This window comes from Mytilus californianus, unplaced genomic scaffold (genome assembly GCF_021869535.1).
Source record: "Mytilus californianus isolate M0D057914Y unplaced genomic scaffold, xbMytCali1.0.p SCAF_77, whole genome shotgun sequence".
Lineage (NCBI taxonomy): Eukaryota > Metazoa > Mollusca > Bivalvia > Mytilida > Mytilidae > Mytilus > Mytilus californianus.
The window spans coordinates 459,867-472,875 of record NW_026262731.1 but is presented as its reverse complement, the minus strand read 5'-3'; the positions used below and the strand labels follow the sequence as shown (position 1 = coordinate 472,875).

The 13,009-nt window shown below is 33.2% G+C and overlaps 1 long non-coding RNA gene across 1 annotated transcript; it reads right to left on the bottom strand.

The window, feature by feature from the left end:
- Window positions 1-2,677: 2,677 nt before the first annotated feature.
- Window positions 2,678-5,695, bottom strand: LOC127710416 (uncharacterized). Its single transcript, XR_007986177.1, has 3 exons — window positions 5,625-5,695; window positions 5,085-5,173; window positions 2,678-2,795 (listed from the first exon to the last, which is right to left on the bottom strand). It is a non-coding gene; the product is annotated as an uncharacterized LOC127710416 (long non-coding RNA).
- Window positions 5,696-13,009: the final 7,314 nt, after the last annotated feature.

Sequence of the window (13,009 nt, the reverse complement as noted above, 5' to 3'; positions counted from 1 at the left end):
AACAACTTATCAAAGTCCAAAGCCCGTAATTTTGGCAAAAATCAGGGGAGCGAAACCTAATTTAAACTTTAAATCTATAACTCATCATGGTTAACTCACATACCAAAAATCAGCCCAATATCTGAAGGCGTGTAGCAAAAAAGTCCATATAACTGTGATTTTCAACAATTTATCAAAGTCCAAAGCCCGTAATTTTGGCAAAAATTAGCGGAGCGGAACGAAACTTAAACTTGATCTGTAACTGAACATGGCTTACTCACATACCAAAAATCAGCCCAATATCTGAAGGTGTTTAGAAAAAAAATCAGTATAACTGTGATTTTCAACAATTTATCAAAGTCAAAACTCCGTAATTTCGGAAAGAATTAGCGGCGCAGAACGAAACTTAAACTTGATCTATAACTCATCATGGTTAACTCACATACCAAATATCAGCCCAATATCTGAAGGAGTTTAGAAAAAAAGTCCGTATAACTGTGATTTTCAACAATTTATCAAAGTCAAAACCCCGTAATTTCGGCAAAAATTAGCGGAGCGGAACGAAACTTATACTTGATCTGTAATTTATCATGGTTAACTAATAAACTAAATATCAGCCCAATATCTGAAGGCATTTAGAAAAAAAGTCTGTATAATGGTTTGTTGCGGAATGACGGAATGACAGAATGACGGAATGACTGAATGACGGACAAGGGTAAAACTATATGGCCATAAAAATCTTGCATTCAAAAATTAGAGAACATTTGTGAGTACGCTCACATACCCCACACCCTCATATTGTCACTGGACAAACAAAATCTCAAAAGATTTCTAAGTTCAAAGACACATTACTCTACAAAGGTCAACTGATAAAAAATTTCCTGTGAATATGCACATTTACACTGTATGTCCTCATTATATACAAAGTTTCATGAAATTCTGTTGTGTGGTTTTTGAGAAGTTGCGATGACAAACTGTTGCAGTAGTATGATTAGGCCGAAATTCTAAGTTCAAAGGGGCATAACTCCTAGAAAAAAAAATCAATAGTAATTTCCTGTTGAAAAGCACATCTACATTAAATGTCCTTATTATCTACACTGTTTCCTGAAATTCTGTTGTGCGGTATCAGAGGACTGATGGACTGACAGAGGGACAGATGGACAGGTCAAAAACATTATACCCTCTGCAACTTTGTTGCATGGGTATAAAAAAGTAACTCATAAAAGACTTTCAAGTGAATTCAAACTTGTTGAGCAACCAACCACTTAGCTAGCTACACTACAAAAAGTCATTCCTTAGAAACTAAATGTACTGAATTGTAGTTGTAGGAGGGAGCTGAGCCAACAATTTGGGGGGACCTTTAAGTTTGTGGGTTTTATTCACCCTCTATGGTCAGTAGGGGGTCATTAGTTAATCCTGTAACAAATTTATCGCATGACAGCTTTAAACCAATCAAAAATGGACAATTTATTCGCATGTAATATTCCTACATGGTTACAGGAAGTTGTTGAGTGATGGATCTAAAAAGGCATCACAAGGTATAGCTGACTTATATAAACCCTGAAACCAAATTTCAGAAATCCTTGTATAGTAGTTCCTGAGAAAAATGTGACGAAAATTTTCAAGTTGGCTAGCATGTGTAAAATGATACAGGTATTCGGTAAACAGGAAGTTGTTGAGTGATGAATCTGAAAACACATCACACGGTATAACTGACTTATATAAACCCTGAAACCAAATTTTTGAAATGTTTATGATGTAGCTCCTGAGAAAGGGAACCGATGGACTGACGTACTGATGGATGGACTAATGGACAGACAGACAGAGGTAAAACAGTATACCCCCACTTTTTTAAAGCGGGGGTATAAAAATGAACAAAAAAACAAATATAAACAAACAAGAACCACTTAATTACAGGCTCTTGACTTGGGACAGGCACATACATACAGAATGTGGCAGGCCTAGGTAAAACAGGTTAGCAGAATCCAACCCTCCCCTAACCTGACACTGTGTTGTAACAGTACACCATAAGAACAAACTTAAACAAGTAAAACTGTGAGCTGCGGCTCACTGATGATACCCCCGCCGAAATATAATTTGGTAAACAGGAAGTTGAGTGATGAATCTGAAAAAATCACACGGTACAGCTGACTTATATAAAACCTGAAACCCAATTTCAGAAATCCTTGTCAAGTCATTCTTGAGAAAAATGCGACGAAAATTTTCAACTTGGCTATCATGTGTAAAATAATACAAGTGTTCGGTAAACAGGAAGTTGTTGAGTGATGAAACTGAAAACGCATCACACAGTATAACTTACTTATATAAACCTTGAAACCAAATTTCAGAAATCCTTGTCAAGTAGTTCCTGAGAAAAATGCAACGAAAATATTCATGAGACGAACGGACTGACAGATTGGCTGACGAAAGGATGGACAGACAGAGGTAAAACAGTATACCCCCACTTTTATAAAGCGGGGGTATAAAAATCATTTGAAAAAGGCTAAACTCATCAGATGGATACAAATCCTACACAGAGTGGATTTGGCCTGGTACATGTATATCCCAACAACAAAAGAACACCAAGTACAGATTTGAGAGTATCACAGTTACTGACAGCTAGTTCAAGGCCAATAATAACTAATAAAAAAATCATGTATGTATGACTAAATTAAGTTTTTTAAATAATATATCAAACCTTCAATACATAAACACCACATGATGTGCCATCCATTTGCTTTGAGTGCTCTAGGACTTGTACTCTCCATGATCCTTCCCCATCAAGCATAAAATCTGACCTTTTCTTCATAAAGTAACTGAAATTTGAAAGTTATAACTGAATATCTTGTAAATATGGCAATCACTATAAAATAACTTACTTCTCATATTGTACAGATTTCTTTCAGAGGCATGAATATATATACAGGGTAATGCTCCAAACATTAGATCTCTTCCAATACAGTTTTGAAAAAGATCAACTTGAGTCGTCACTACAAAAAGTTAAGGATCATCATCATAAACAGGTAAATTAATAAGATTCTAAGTCTGTATAGAAAAAAATAAAAAAACAAAAATACCTACTTGATAATTCAAAATGAAGTCCCTAATCAAATGGCAAAAGCTCAAACACATGAAACAAATGGATAACAATTGTCCTATTCCTGACTTGGTACAGGCATTTTCTTATGTAGAAAATGGTGGATTAAACCTGGTTTTATAGCTGTTTTTAAAGTTGTTGACCTTCAACAATGAGAAAAAAACATACTGAATAATCAACTATCAAAGGCCAATACATGAAAAAAATAAAAGTGAAATAATTCAAAAGAGAAAAATATTGGTACTACAGGCTCCTCACTTGGGACAGGCACATTAAGAATATGGCTGGGTAAACATGTTTGTGCGCACTCATCCCTCTCCTAACCAGCTGGGACAGAGGAGTAACACCAGCTTTTTATCATAAACTAGCTTCTGTCAATGTTTGGTAGAAATCCAGAATATTTTAAGAAAGTTATTACAATTTAAAAAACCTTAACAACAGAAGCATGTAATGCTAACTGGCAGAAAAACTGAGTCCATTTATAAGTAAAATACGGATAAACAGTTTTTTTTTTTTTAACAAAATTTACTTCTTGATACTATCCTATAATCATAAACAAACTTCTGTCCAAGTTTGGTAGAAATCCAGGACAGTTTAAGAAAGTTTTTACAATTATAACCTCAACGACGACAGAATGTACGTAGGATCGCTATATCTCACTTTTGCGACAAAAGTCACAGGTTCACAAAAATCAATGTTAGTACTGGTAATAACAATATTTAAAGATTTACCATGGTGTTAAATTGGTAACCTTTAAGAATAAGTTTAAATGAATCAATTCTTAATTTACATAATTTATCAGTAAGAATAGATACCCAAAAAATTACATTCAAGATAAGCACAAGTTAATAAACATGAGGCTCTCAAGAGCCTGAATCGCTCACCTGTATTTCAGAGGAGAAGATTTTTAAATGTTAGCAAACTTGATGAACAAATTGTGTAAAATTGCCTGTAAAGGGCAATAACTCCTTAAGGGGTCAATTGAATATTTTGGTCATATTAACTTTTTTGTAGATCTTACTTTGTTGAACATTATTGCTGCTTACAGTTTATATATATCTATAATAATATTCAAAATCATAACAAAAAACTGCAAAATTTTGTTAAAACTACCAATTCGGTGGCAGCAACCCAACAATGGGTTGTTCGAATCATCTGATAATTTCAAGGCCGATAGATCTTGACCAATTAAACAATTTTACCCCATGTCACATTTGCTCTAAAAGATTTAGTTTTTGAGATATATACGCCAAAAACTGCATTTGACCCTTATGTTTTATTTTTAGCCATGGCGGCCATGTTTGTCTATGGATACAAACTTCGGATACAATTTATAAACAAGATACCCTAAGGAACATTTAATTAAAGTTTGAAGGTAATTGGCCCAGTAGTTTCAGAGGAGAAGATTTTTAAATGTTAGCAAACTTGATGAACAAATTGTGTAAAATTGTCTTTATAGGGCAATAACTCCTTAAGGGGTCAATTGACAATTATGGTCATATTAACTTTTTTGTAGATCTTACTTTGCTGAACATTATTGCTGCAAAATTTTGTTAAAACTACCAATTTGGTGGCAGCAACCCAACAATGGGTTGTTCAATTCGTCTGAAAATTTCAGGGCCGATAGATCTAGACCAATTGACCAATTTTACCCCATGTCAGATTTGCTCTAAAAGCTTTAGAGTTTTTAGTTTTTGAGATATAAGCCAAAAACTGCATTTGACCCCTATGTTCTATTTTTAGCCATGGCGGCCATGTTTGTCTATGGATCAAAACTTCGGATACAATTTATAAACTAGATACCCTAAGGAAAATTTAGTTAAAGTTTGAAGGTATTTGGCCCAGTAGTTTCAGAGGAGAAGATTTTTGAAATAGTTTACGACGACAAACGACAACAGACAACGGACGACGACGGACGCCAAGTGATGGCATAAGCTCACATGGGGCCCTTTGGGCCCCGGTGAGCTAAAAATTGTTCAAATTAAGACTAAAAGTCTTTTATACTTACTACCAGTTCTCCATCAATTCATGCATAGACAGGAACATTTCACCCATTGGATTATAGTAACATATCATTTTTTCTTGTGGAAAAATAACCTGTAAAGTACATAAAACACAAAATATATATGAACAAAGAGAAAATTTAAATACATTTGCATCTTTGTAAAATATATCTCCTAGCAAAATATGGGTTTTTTTTGGATTAAGCCTAATGGCTCACATCATCTGAATATTTGTGACATAATTTAAAAAGATGGCAATGAAAAGCTTTGATTCTTTGGCATGTTGTGTTAGCTTCTTGAATAATTAAATTTGAATATCTCTTTGGCATCTTTGGCCTCTCTTTTAAACAAGATATATAGCATATTATGCATTTGTCTGTACATGATCAGCCATATGAAAAGACTAAAACTCTAAATATATCTGTTTATGTATGCAGAATCTACAGAGTGAGACTAAAGTATAACTGGACATACATATGACTGCAGATTGTGAAATGTACAACTTATGTTTCAGATCTATGTTCAAATCAAATATCTTGACATACCAATAATGTCCAGTGATTTTGTCCTTCATTAACTGCTCCAATAATGCAATCATAGTCCTCGAAGTTGACCTACAAATAGTAATAGTAACAACATTTTAACAGCAAGACCAATTAGCAATCAAAATAGTGTTTAATCTTCTCATGACTAAACTATAATTTTGACTTGAGTTCTGAAATGCACACTGTAAACTCAGAAATTATTCTGTTCATTATAAATCTTGTGATTTTTTAAAAATGGATGAAAATGCATGATTAATTTATATGATTTAAGGAAAATTTGGTCTCATTGAGATACAAGGATATAAAAAAAAATTGTAAAATGTTCCTTTTATGAAATACAGGGAAGTTCCAGAACAACCAATTTTTCCAATTTCCAAAGCCTATGAAAACAATGACTGAAGACAAGATCTTGCACAGTAAAATGGTTGAAAGTTAGAGAAAACTGGTACTGTTTATGTCAAAATATTTTTGCAAAAGTCATCTCATTATCATAGCATTTCAATTATTAGTTTACAGTTTACAATAAGACAGAACTTTTACATGCAAAATAGCTGTCGTCACAAATTGATAACTTCCTGTCAATCTGGAAACCTAAAAGAAAAACAGTATCTAAAGCAGTCCTTTTTCATAGCGCCCTAGTTGGTGTTTATGCAGGTTTTACTGGACATTTTGTGAAATTTGATTAATTTTAAAAATATCTGCATTTTTACAATCTTTGTGCAATACACTTATAAATATAATTATATTTACCTCCTGTAAACAGCCATGTATATCTGCTTGCCTAGATGCAATTGCTGTCATTATAGTACTGTTAATATATATTGTTTTCTCTGATTCTGAAGTCAATTGATGCAAAAAGGCATCAATTACCTGGAAAGAAAAGTTTCTCAAAGTCTCATTTTGGTATCCAACATCATAATCTCACTTTTATTACAGGGCCGTAACTAAATTGAGGCAAATGCCTCATGTAGGAAATTTAAAAAACAAAAGCTGGTCTTCATATGCAAGTTCTGTTCACTGTCTGACGTAGCCCCCGTTTTTCAGGATCCATGTTTCTCATTTATTTTTAGTTTTCAGTGTTATTTGTCAATTATTTGTTGTTTTGTGTTTTCTCTGTTCCCAGGTTTGTCTTTTGTTCAATGATTGCCATTATCTGTTCTGTAAGTATTGCATTCCATTTGTAACATGTGTAACTTAGTAATTTTGTTTTAAACTTGAGTTTTATTTTATTTTCATGGACTTGGTATCTCTTTTTACAAACTACTTTAAATTGTACCCCAGTTAGAAACTACATCTTTTTGTAATTCAAATGTGTTATAAAAACTTACTTGACATAGTTATATTAATGATAATCAGCCCCCTCTTAACCTACTGTGGATTCATTTATTTTTGTTGATATCAATTTTCAAGGACTGTGGAAAACTTGCATTTTCGTGGGTATTTGATTTCGTGGTTTGGTCAATCTCTGCATACAAAGCCTATAGAAAATGTGTAATTTGTTAAAAATTTGAATTTGTGGTTCACCTTTACCCTGGAAAATTGGTATCCAACGAATAATAATGAATCCACAGTAATTTGAAAAAAAAAATCACATAATTGACAGGTATAAAAGATTTTCTGTAAGCCGAAACACCAAATAAAACCAGACACTTGGGTAAATCTAAGGGCTAGCTATATGTTGTATATCTGTATGTTGAATCCATACTTTCCGGAACTGTTGTATTGCCTTATCCGTGATTGGTGTGATTATTACATGTATCAGCCTCTTTTTGTGTTTGAATCCAAAGTAAAATGATCATAATTTGAAAGCTCTTCGTTTTATTTATATTATACTTGTCTTTAGTCCCCTAAACCTAAGTCAGGTGTATTTCATAGTGGAGAACCTAAAATCGTAACAATTGGTACCTGATATATACAAAATGAACATATGAAACATTAAAATGAAGCCTTGAAATAGTTGTCAACAGTACAAAACACGTGGTTTGACTCACAACGTTACGTGAGGGCAGAAAATGGCTGTATATTTGAATAAAACTGTTTATTTGTGTATGTGAGACTTATCTCATTACATTTGAACTTTCTATGACAAGAAGATGGAGTGTTTAACTCATGATGAAAAGTATATAGAGTTAGATTGGCAAAGTCCGACCGTGTTCCTTGAGAGCGAAAATTTTCAAAATATGAAATTAAGTAGGGGTCAAATTTTGGAAGATTTTTATGGACAGATAGTTGAGAAAGCTCAGATTTTGAAAAAGAAGGACCATGAAATTCTCTCTCAGTTTATCAAGGGTTTACCGGAACAGCTTGCGTTTTTTGTTAGGGCTGGTACACATAAAGACAGTGCTAGTGCATTGTCCGCAGCTAAAATGGGCGAAGCCTATGGGTATAGGAAGGACGATGTAGTTTGTGTTGCAGCTGCTAAGCCAATGGTTGTTAATGATAATAATCCGGTTCAAGAGTTACAAAACCAAGTTAAAGAGCTCACAAAAGCACTATCAGAATTAAAATCATAAAATAACGATATCAAACCAGGAATGCCTCCAAAATATCAAAACCCTCGTTACAACAATAACTTTTCAAGTCAGGCAGGAAATAACCAATCAAAAACGTGCTTTAATTGTCAGGCTCCTGGTCACTTTCGAGCATATTGCAACTGGAATGGTCACGGTGAAATAAGTCCAACTCTGCAGTGTCAACTTTGTCAGCAATTTGGACATGGTGCTTTTCAGTGTCACCATCATAGTAATCCTGGAAACTAGTCGAACCCTGGGGTCATAGGGCACGCCCCCTCGGGCGTTCATCCATAGGTGCCAGAAAAAGGAGTCCGCCTCAAAGTCGTCAACGTGAAGAAATAAACTATGCTAATTATTGCACTGATACTGAAGACTGCGAATTTACTGATGAAAATTTAACTAGTTTCAAATCTCAATTTATTCATATGCCCGTCAAGGTTAATGTTTGAATCCAAAGTAAAAGGATCATAATTTGAAAGCTCTTTGTTTTATTTATATTATACTTGTCTTTAGTCCCCCAAACCAAATCAGGTATATTACATATAACACAATGTGTATGTTTGTCGACCTCTTGAACTCAAAATACAGCCATAAATCTAACAAGTTCATGCTTGTGTCAATTTCTTTAATCCAGTCATGTTTTTGTACCAATGTGTTCAACGATTCTTGCACTTTGGATATCATTTACAGTCCAAATTTCCTGACACAAAGTCATTATATAAATAAAAAAAAATCAAGAGTTTTCTTATCAGAGAAATTTGTGACATAGCGCGACTTGCCTTCCAGGACACAGCACATTACTCGTTACTCAAATATTTCATGCCCATCTCGTAATTAATCAATCTTTATTCTCAGTCGACGATTTTGTCATCATAGAGCAGCAGAATATGTATTAAAAAAAAAAAAAAAAAAAAAAATCAGGGCGGGACGATTTCTGAGACAATAAAAAGGGACTATATTTTTATGTACCTCATCTGGCAAAAAGCCCCGCAAAAAAAATAAACTTTCTAACGTTATGCTGATGTTACCAATGGTGCCTAATGTGTCATTTGTACCAACTCGTGTCCATTGCCACACTTCTGATATACCTAAAAGTAATAAAATAAATGTTAACTAGAGATAATATGTGCAGCTGATCCTAATAACAATAGGTTCACTCTATGGCAGACATGTTAGTTTGAAAGCAAACATGAACTTTTTCGATTTTATGTTCTCAAGAAAATGTTTTCTGGAGCAGCAGTATCATACCAACAACAGATTTTAATCCTACCTACCAAACTATACGTATATTTGTTGTTAGTCGGTTTCTCATTAGTTGTTATCCTGTTGGCAGTTTCTGCTCTAATAACATAAATAAGGAATTCATTTGTGCATTTCAGTTTAATGAAATATGGTCTAGGTAGGCAAAATCAAGAAAAACTGTTTATCCCCCTCCCCCCTAACACCACCCCCCCCCCCCCCCACACACACACACACACCCAACACCACCATCACCATTGTGTACCATCCCTATATTAAGTCAGGCTATCTGGATCATGGGCTATTAGTCGTTTTTAGAAATTTTTCTTATGATTTAGATGGTGGTGGATGTGGTCTGTTGTAATACAGGTATCAAATATTTTAGATGATCCTCTTTTATTATTTTTATGTTCTCAAATTTGCTGTATAAATAATAACTTACAAGTTTTTGCCATTATATCTTGCTCTAAAATATCAATAATAGGTGTTGCAGTATATAGAGGTGTAATTAGTTTCTCTGAACCTGCAGCTGGTGACAAGTGGGCATTTTTAGATTCTAAGGTTATAATTTCACTTGCTGGCACACTGTCTTTAATCCTCTCAGTGTTTTTGGATTCTTTTCTTGAAATAGCAGCTTTCTACAATTACAAAAATCAAAAATTCTAAGAGAAAAGCAATATTTGATTGGTTGATAAATTGATTGTTGGTGTTTAACATCACTTACAGTAACATGACTATATGCTATCCTAGTTAATTAGTAAACTCACCTGTCATGTGTGAAATTCAAAATCACGATCTCAGTGTTGACAGACTTAAGAAGCAATATATGAAATTATAAACAATCATTACCAATTTTTTTTTTAAAAGTTCTTTTGTAAAGTGCAAGTGTTAAACTTCAATGTTCACTCCTTGGTATCAATTTTCTGAGATAAAGAACAAATCATATTGTTTTGGATTCAAACCGAGGGAAGTTTATTGTTTGTTTAACCTTTATATTTGTATGTGTCACAAAAGACAACAACACTCAGATATTTTTACCGCATAGTAATAGTTTTAATGGTCAACATGTTTCACCTATAGATAGGTGTCATCAGGACAATGTTACATATCAGATTTACAGTGAGGTGCATTTCTTGCGGTTAAGTGGTTAAGCAGTTAACTGGAAGTGTAAGTATAATTACGGTAGTTATGGTGACGTTATATAAATAGAAAATGAAAGTGAAAGTGAAATGACATCGAGAATATAAATAGAATGAAAAGTAAATGTTGTTTGAATAAATTAATAAATTTAATAAGTAAAATTAAATATCCTTTAATTCAAGACAACTGTGAATACCTAGCAGTATCCACTCGTTTTTACCCTACCACGCAATCACCACTTCGGGTGTTGGTTCACTTGATAGAATTACGCTTTATATTTGTAGTTTACCTGTACATATAAAATCCTTAAAAAATTGGTACATCACTAATAATTTTGAATTGACAGCATAAATCATATTAATCATCGCAGTGTCTACTTACTTTTGAGAAATAGTAATTTTTCAATTACTCATGTCTACTTCCACAAACAAAATAAATCCACTACAACAAACCTAATCTATTGCTTCTATATATGATTGATTACAATATAATAGAAATCCATATCAGTTTTAATCATATTGTTTTCACTATTGTCACACACAGTATTGTGGTTTTCTAACTAACTTTTTACTCATTTACTTGAGTCAATGGTTTTCAATGTCCTTTATCTAACTTTTATATTCAATCGACAACTTGGTCTCACATTATCATCTTTATTTTCTAAATAGTGAAAAATGTTCAACTTTAATTTGGTTAAAAATTATTCCTGTGTAAATGTGTAGGACTGGGAGGAGGGGAGGATGCTGATGTGTGAAATTAGAATGACCATTTGCTGATGTGCAATGGTCTATATAACGTGTAATGGTTGTTTAAAATCAACAGATGTTCAATTATTATGAGATGAAGCTTTTTTAAGTGGTTAGTATATAAAATGCATTTGTTATTTTCTATGTATGCATGTCCTTAGCTATAGTTGCATATCAAATGTGTGATTGTCCTCTTTGATTTTCTGCATGTGACATAATTCTGGGTTAACATTCACTTTTTCTTTGTTCTTCTTTTCAGTTTCTTTTTCACTGTAATATTATAATAGGAGAGTCTGTCTGTGAACCTGTATGTATTAAAAAAACCAAGCTCCATTGTACATAAAATAGAACTTGTAAGATTTTCAGCAAAAAATATGCCACAGAAGGTTGACTTTCCCTTTTACACCAATCACATTTCCTTTAGTATAGTATATGGGTTTTATAATCTCCTTATTAACCGAAAAAAAGTCAAAAAAATGCTTCTAATAAACAAATTGACCTCAGCGTTACCCCAATTGCACTTAGGCTATCAACAAGACAGCTTTACAATGCTACCATTGTACTTCAGAGTAATCAAAATCTCACTTCAGCGTCAAACCATTGCACAGCAGTGTGACCATCGTGATTCAGAGATCTTCTTATGTTAGTAACAGTATACTTACATTGCTTGAATTATAAGGAATATCCATATCTGTGGTAAGCTGTCTAGAGAATTGATTATCAACTATTGGAGGAGTCCACTGTGTTTTCCTGAAGCACAAATTATTTGTGAATTTATATGTGAGGCCAAATAAAATAATATGTGTTTCGGACTTTCCTATTACATCTTTGAAAAAAATAGGGTAGGTAGGTAGGGAATTTTTTTTATTTTACAATTTTTTTTTACATTAAGTCTATGGGAGAGAAATTCTGACTTTAACAGTGCTTATTGAAAAATGACCCAAAAAACTTTAAGGTAGACTATTTCTAAGCTTAAAATATAGGGTAGGTAGGGAAATAGGAAACACACATATTTTTTAATTTGGCCTGACTGTGATACATGTCATATGTGTTTCTAAGATTAGATTTGTAAGACTCAGATCGACTTCCAGTCTCTATTTGACGTCCCTTCCTCAAATCGACGTCCAAATCTGACGTCACAATAAAATAACATTCCAAATCGACTGCCAATTTTATGTCCCTCTAATCCACGTCCCTTTTATGGACTTGTCGCAGAGAAATCATGTCTTTATTAACTGGTGAGTTAAATCTAAAACTCAAAAAGTTGTTGAAAAATATAACACCAAATCATAATACTTTTCAACAATTGGGCGTACATTTTTATTCTTTTTATTGTTTGAGTCTGTATACTGTCCTCTAGATGTCTTGCGATTATCTTTGTCTTTGGTTTGTTGTCTCATTGCCGTACAATGTATATCCATATTTATTTGTGTTTTTTTTAAACAAGAATGGAAAACAACAACATAGATCAATAAAATGAATGTCTTGCACCAAAATATTAATATTTATGTACATGTAGTAGTAATATGATGTCAGTGATTGTCTTTTTTTCTTTATCTAATGTTTGTCCTTTTATTTTGATACCAGTTATAGTTATAGTCAAAAAGACAAAACCATTATCATATAGAAAATATCAATAAAGATCAATTTAAAAATAAATTATTCAATGACATCGCAATGAGAGGAGACTTTGATAATTCAGACGTTGTGTCTGTGATTCATAACGTCACATTGGACGTCGATTAGA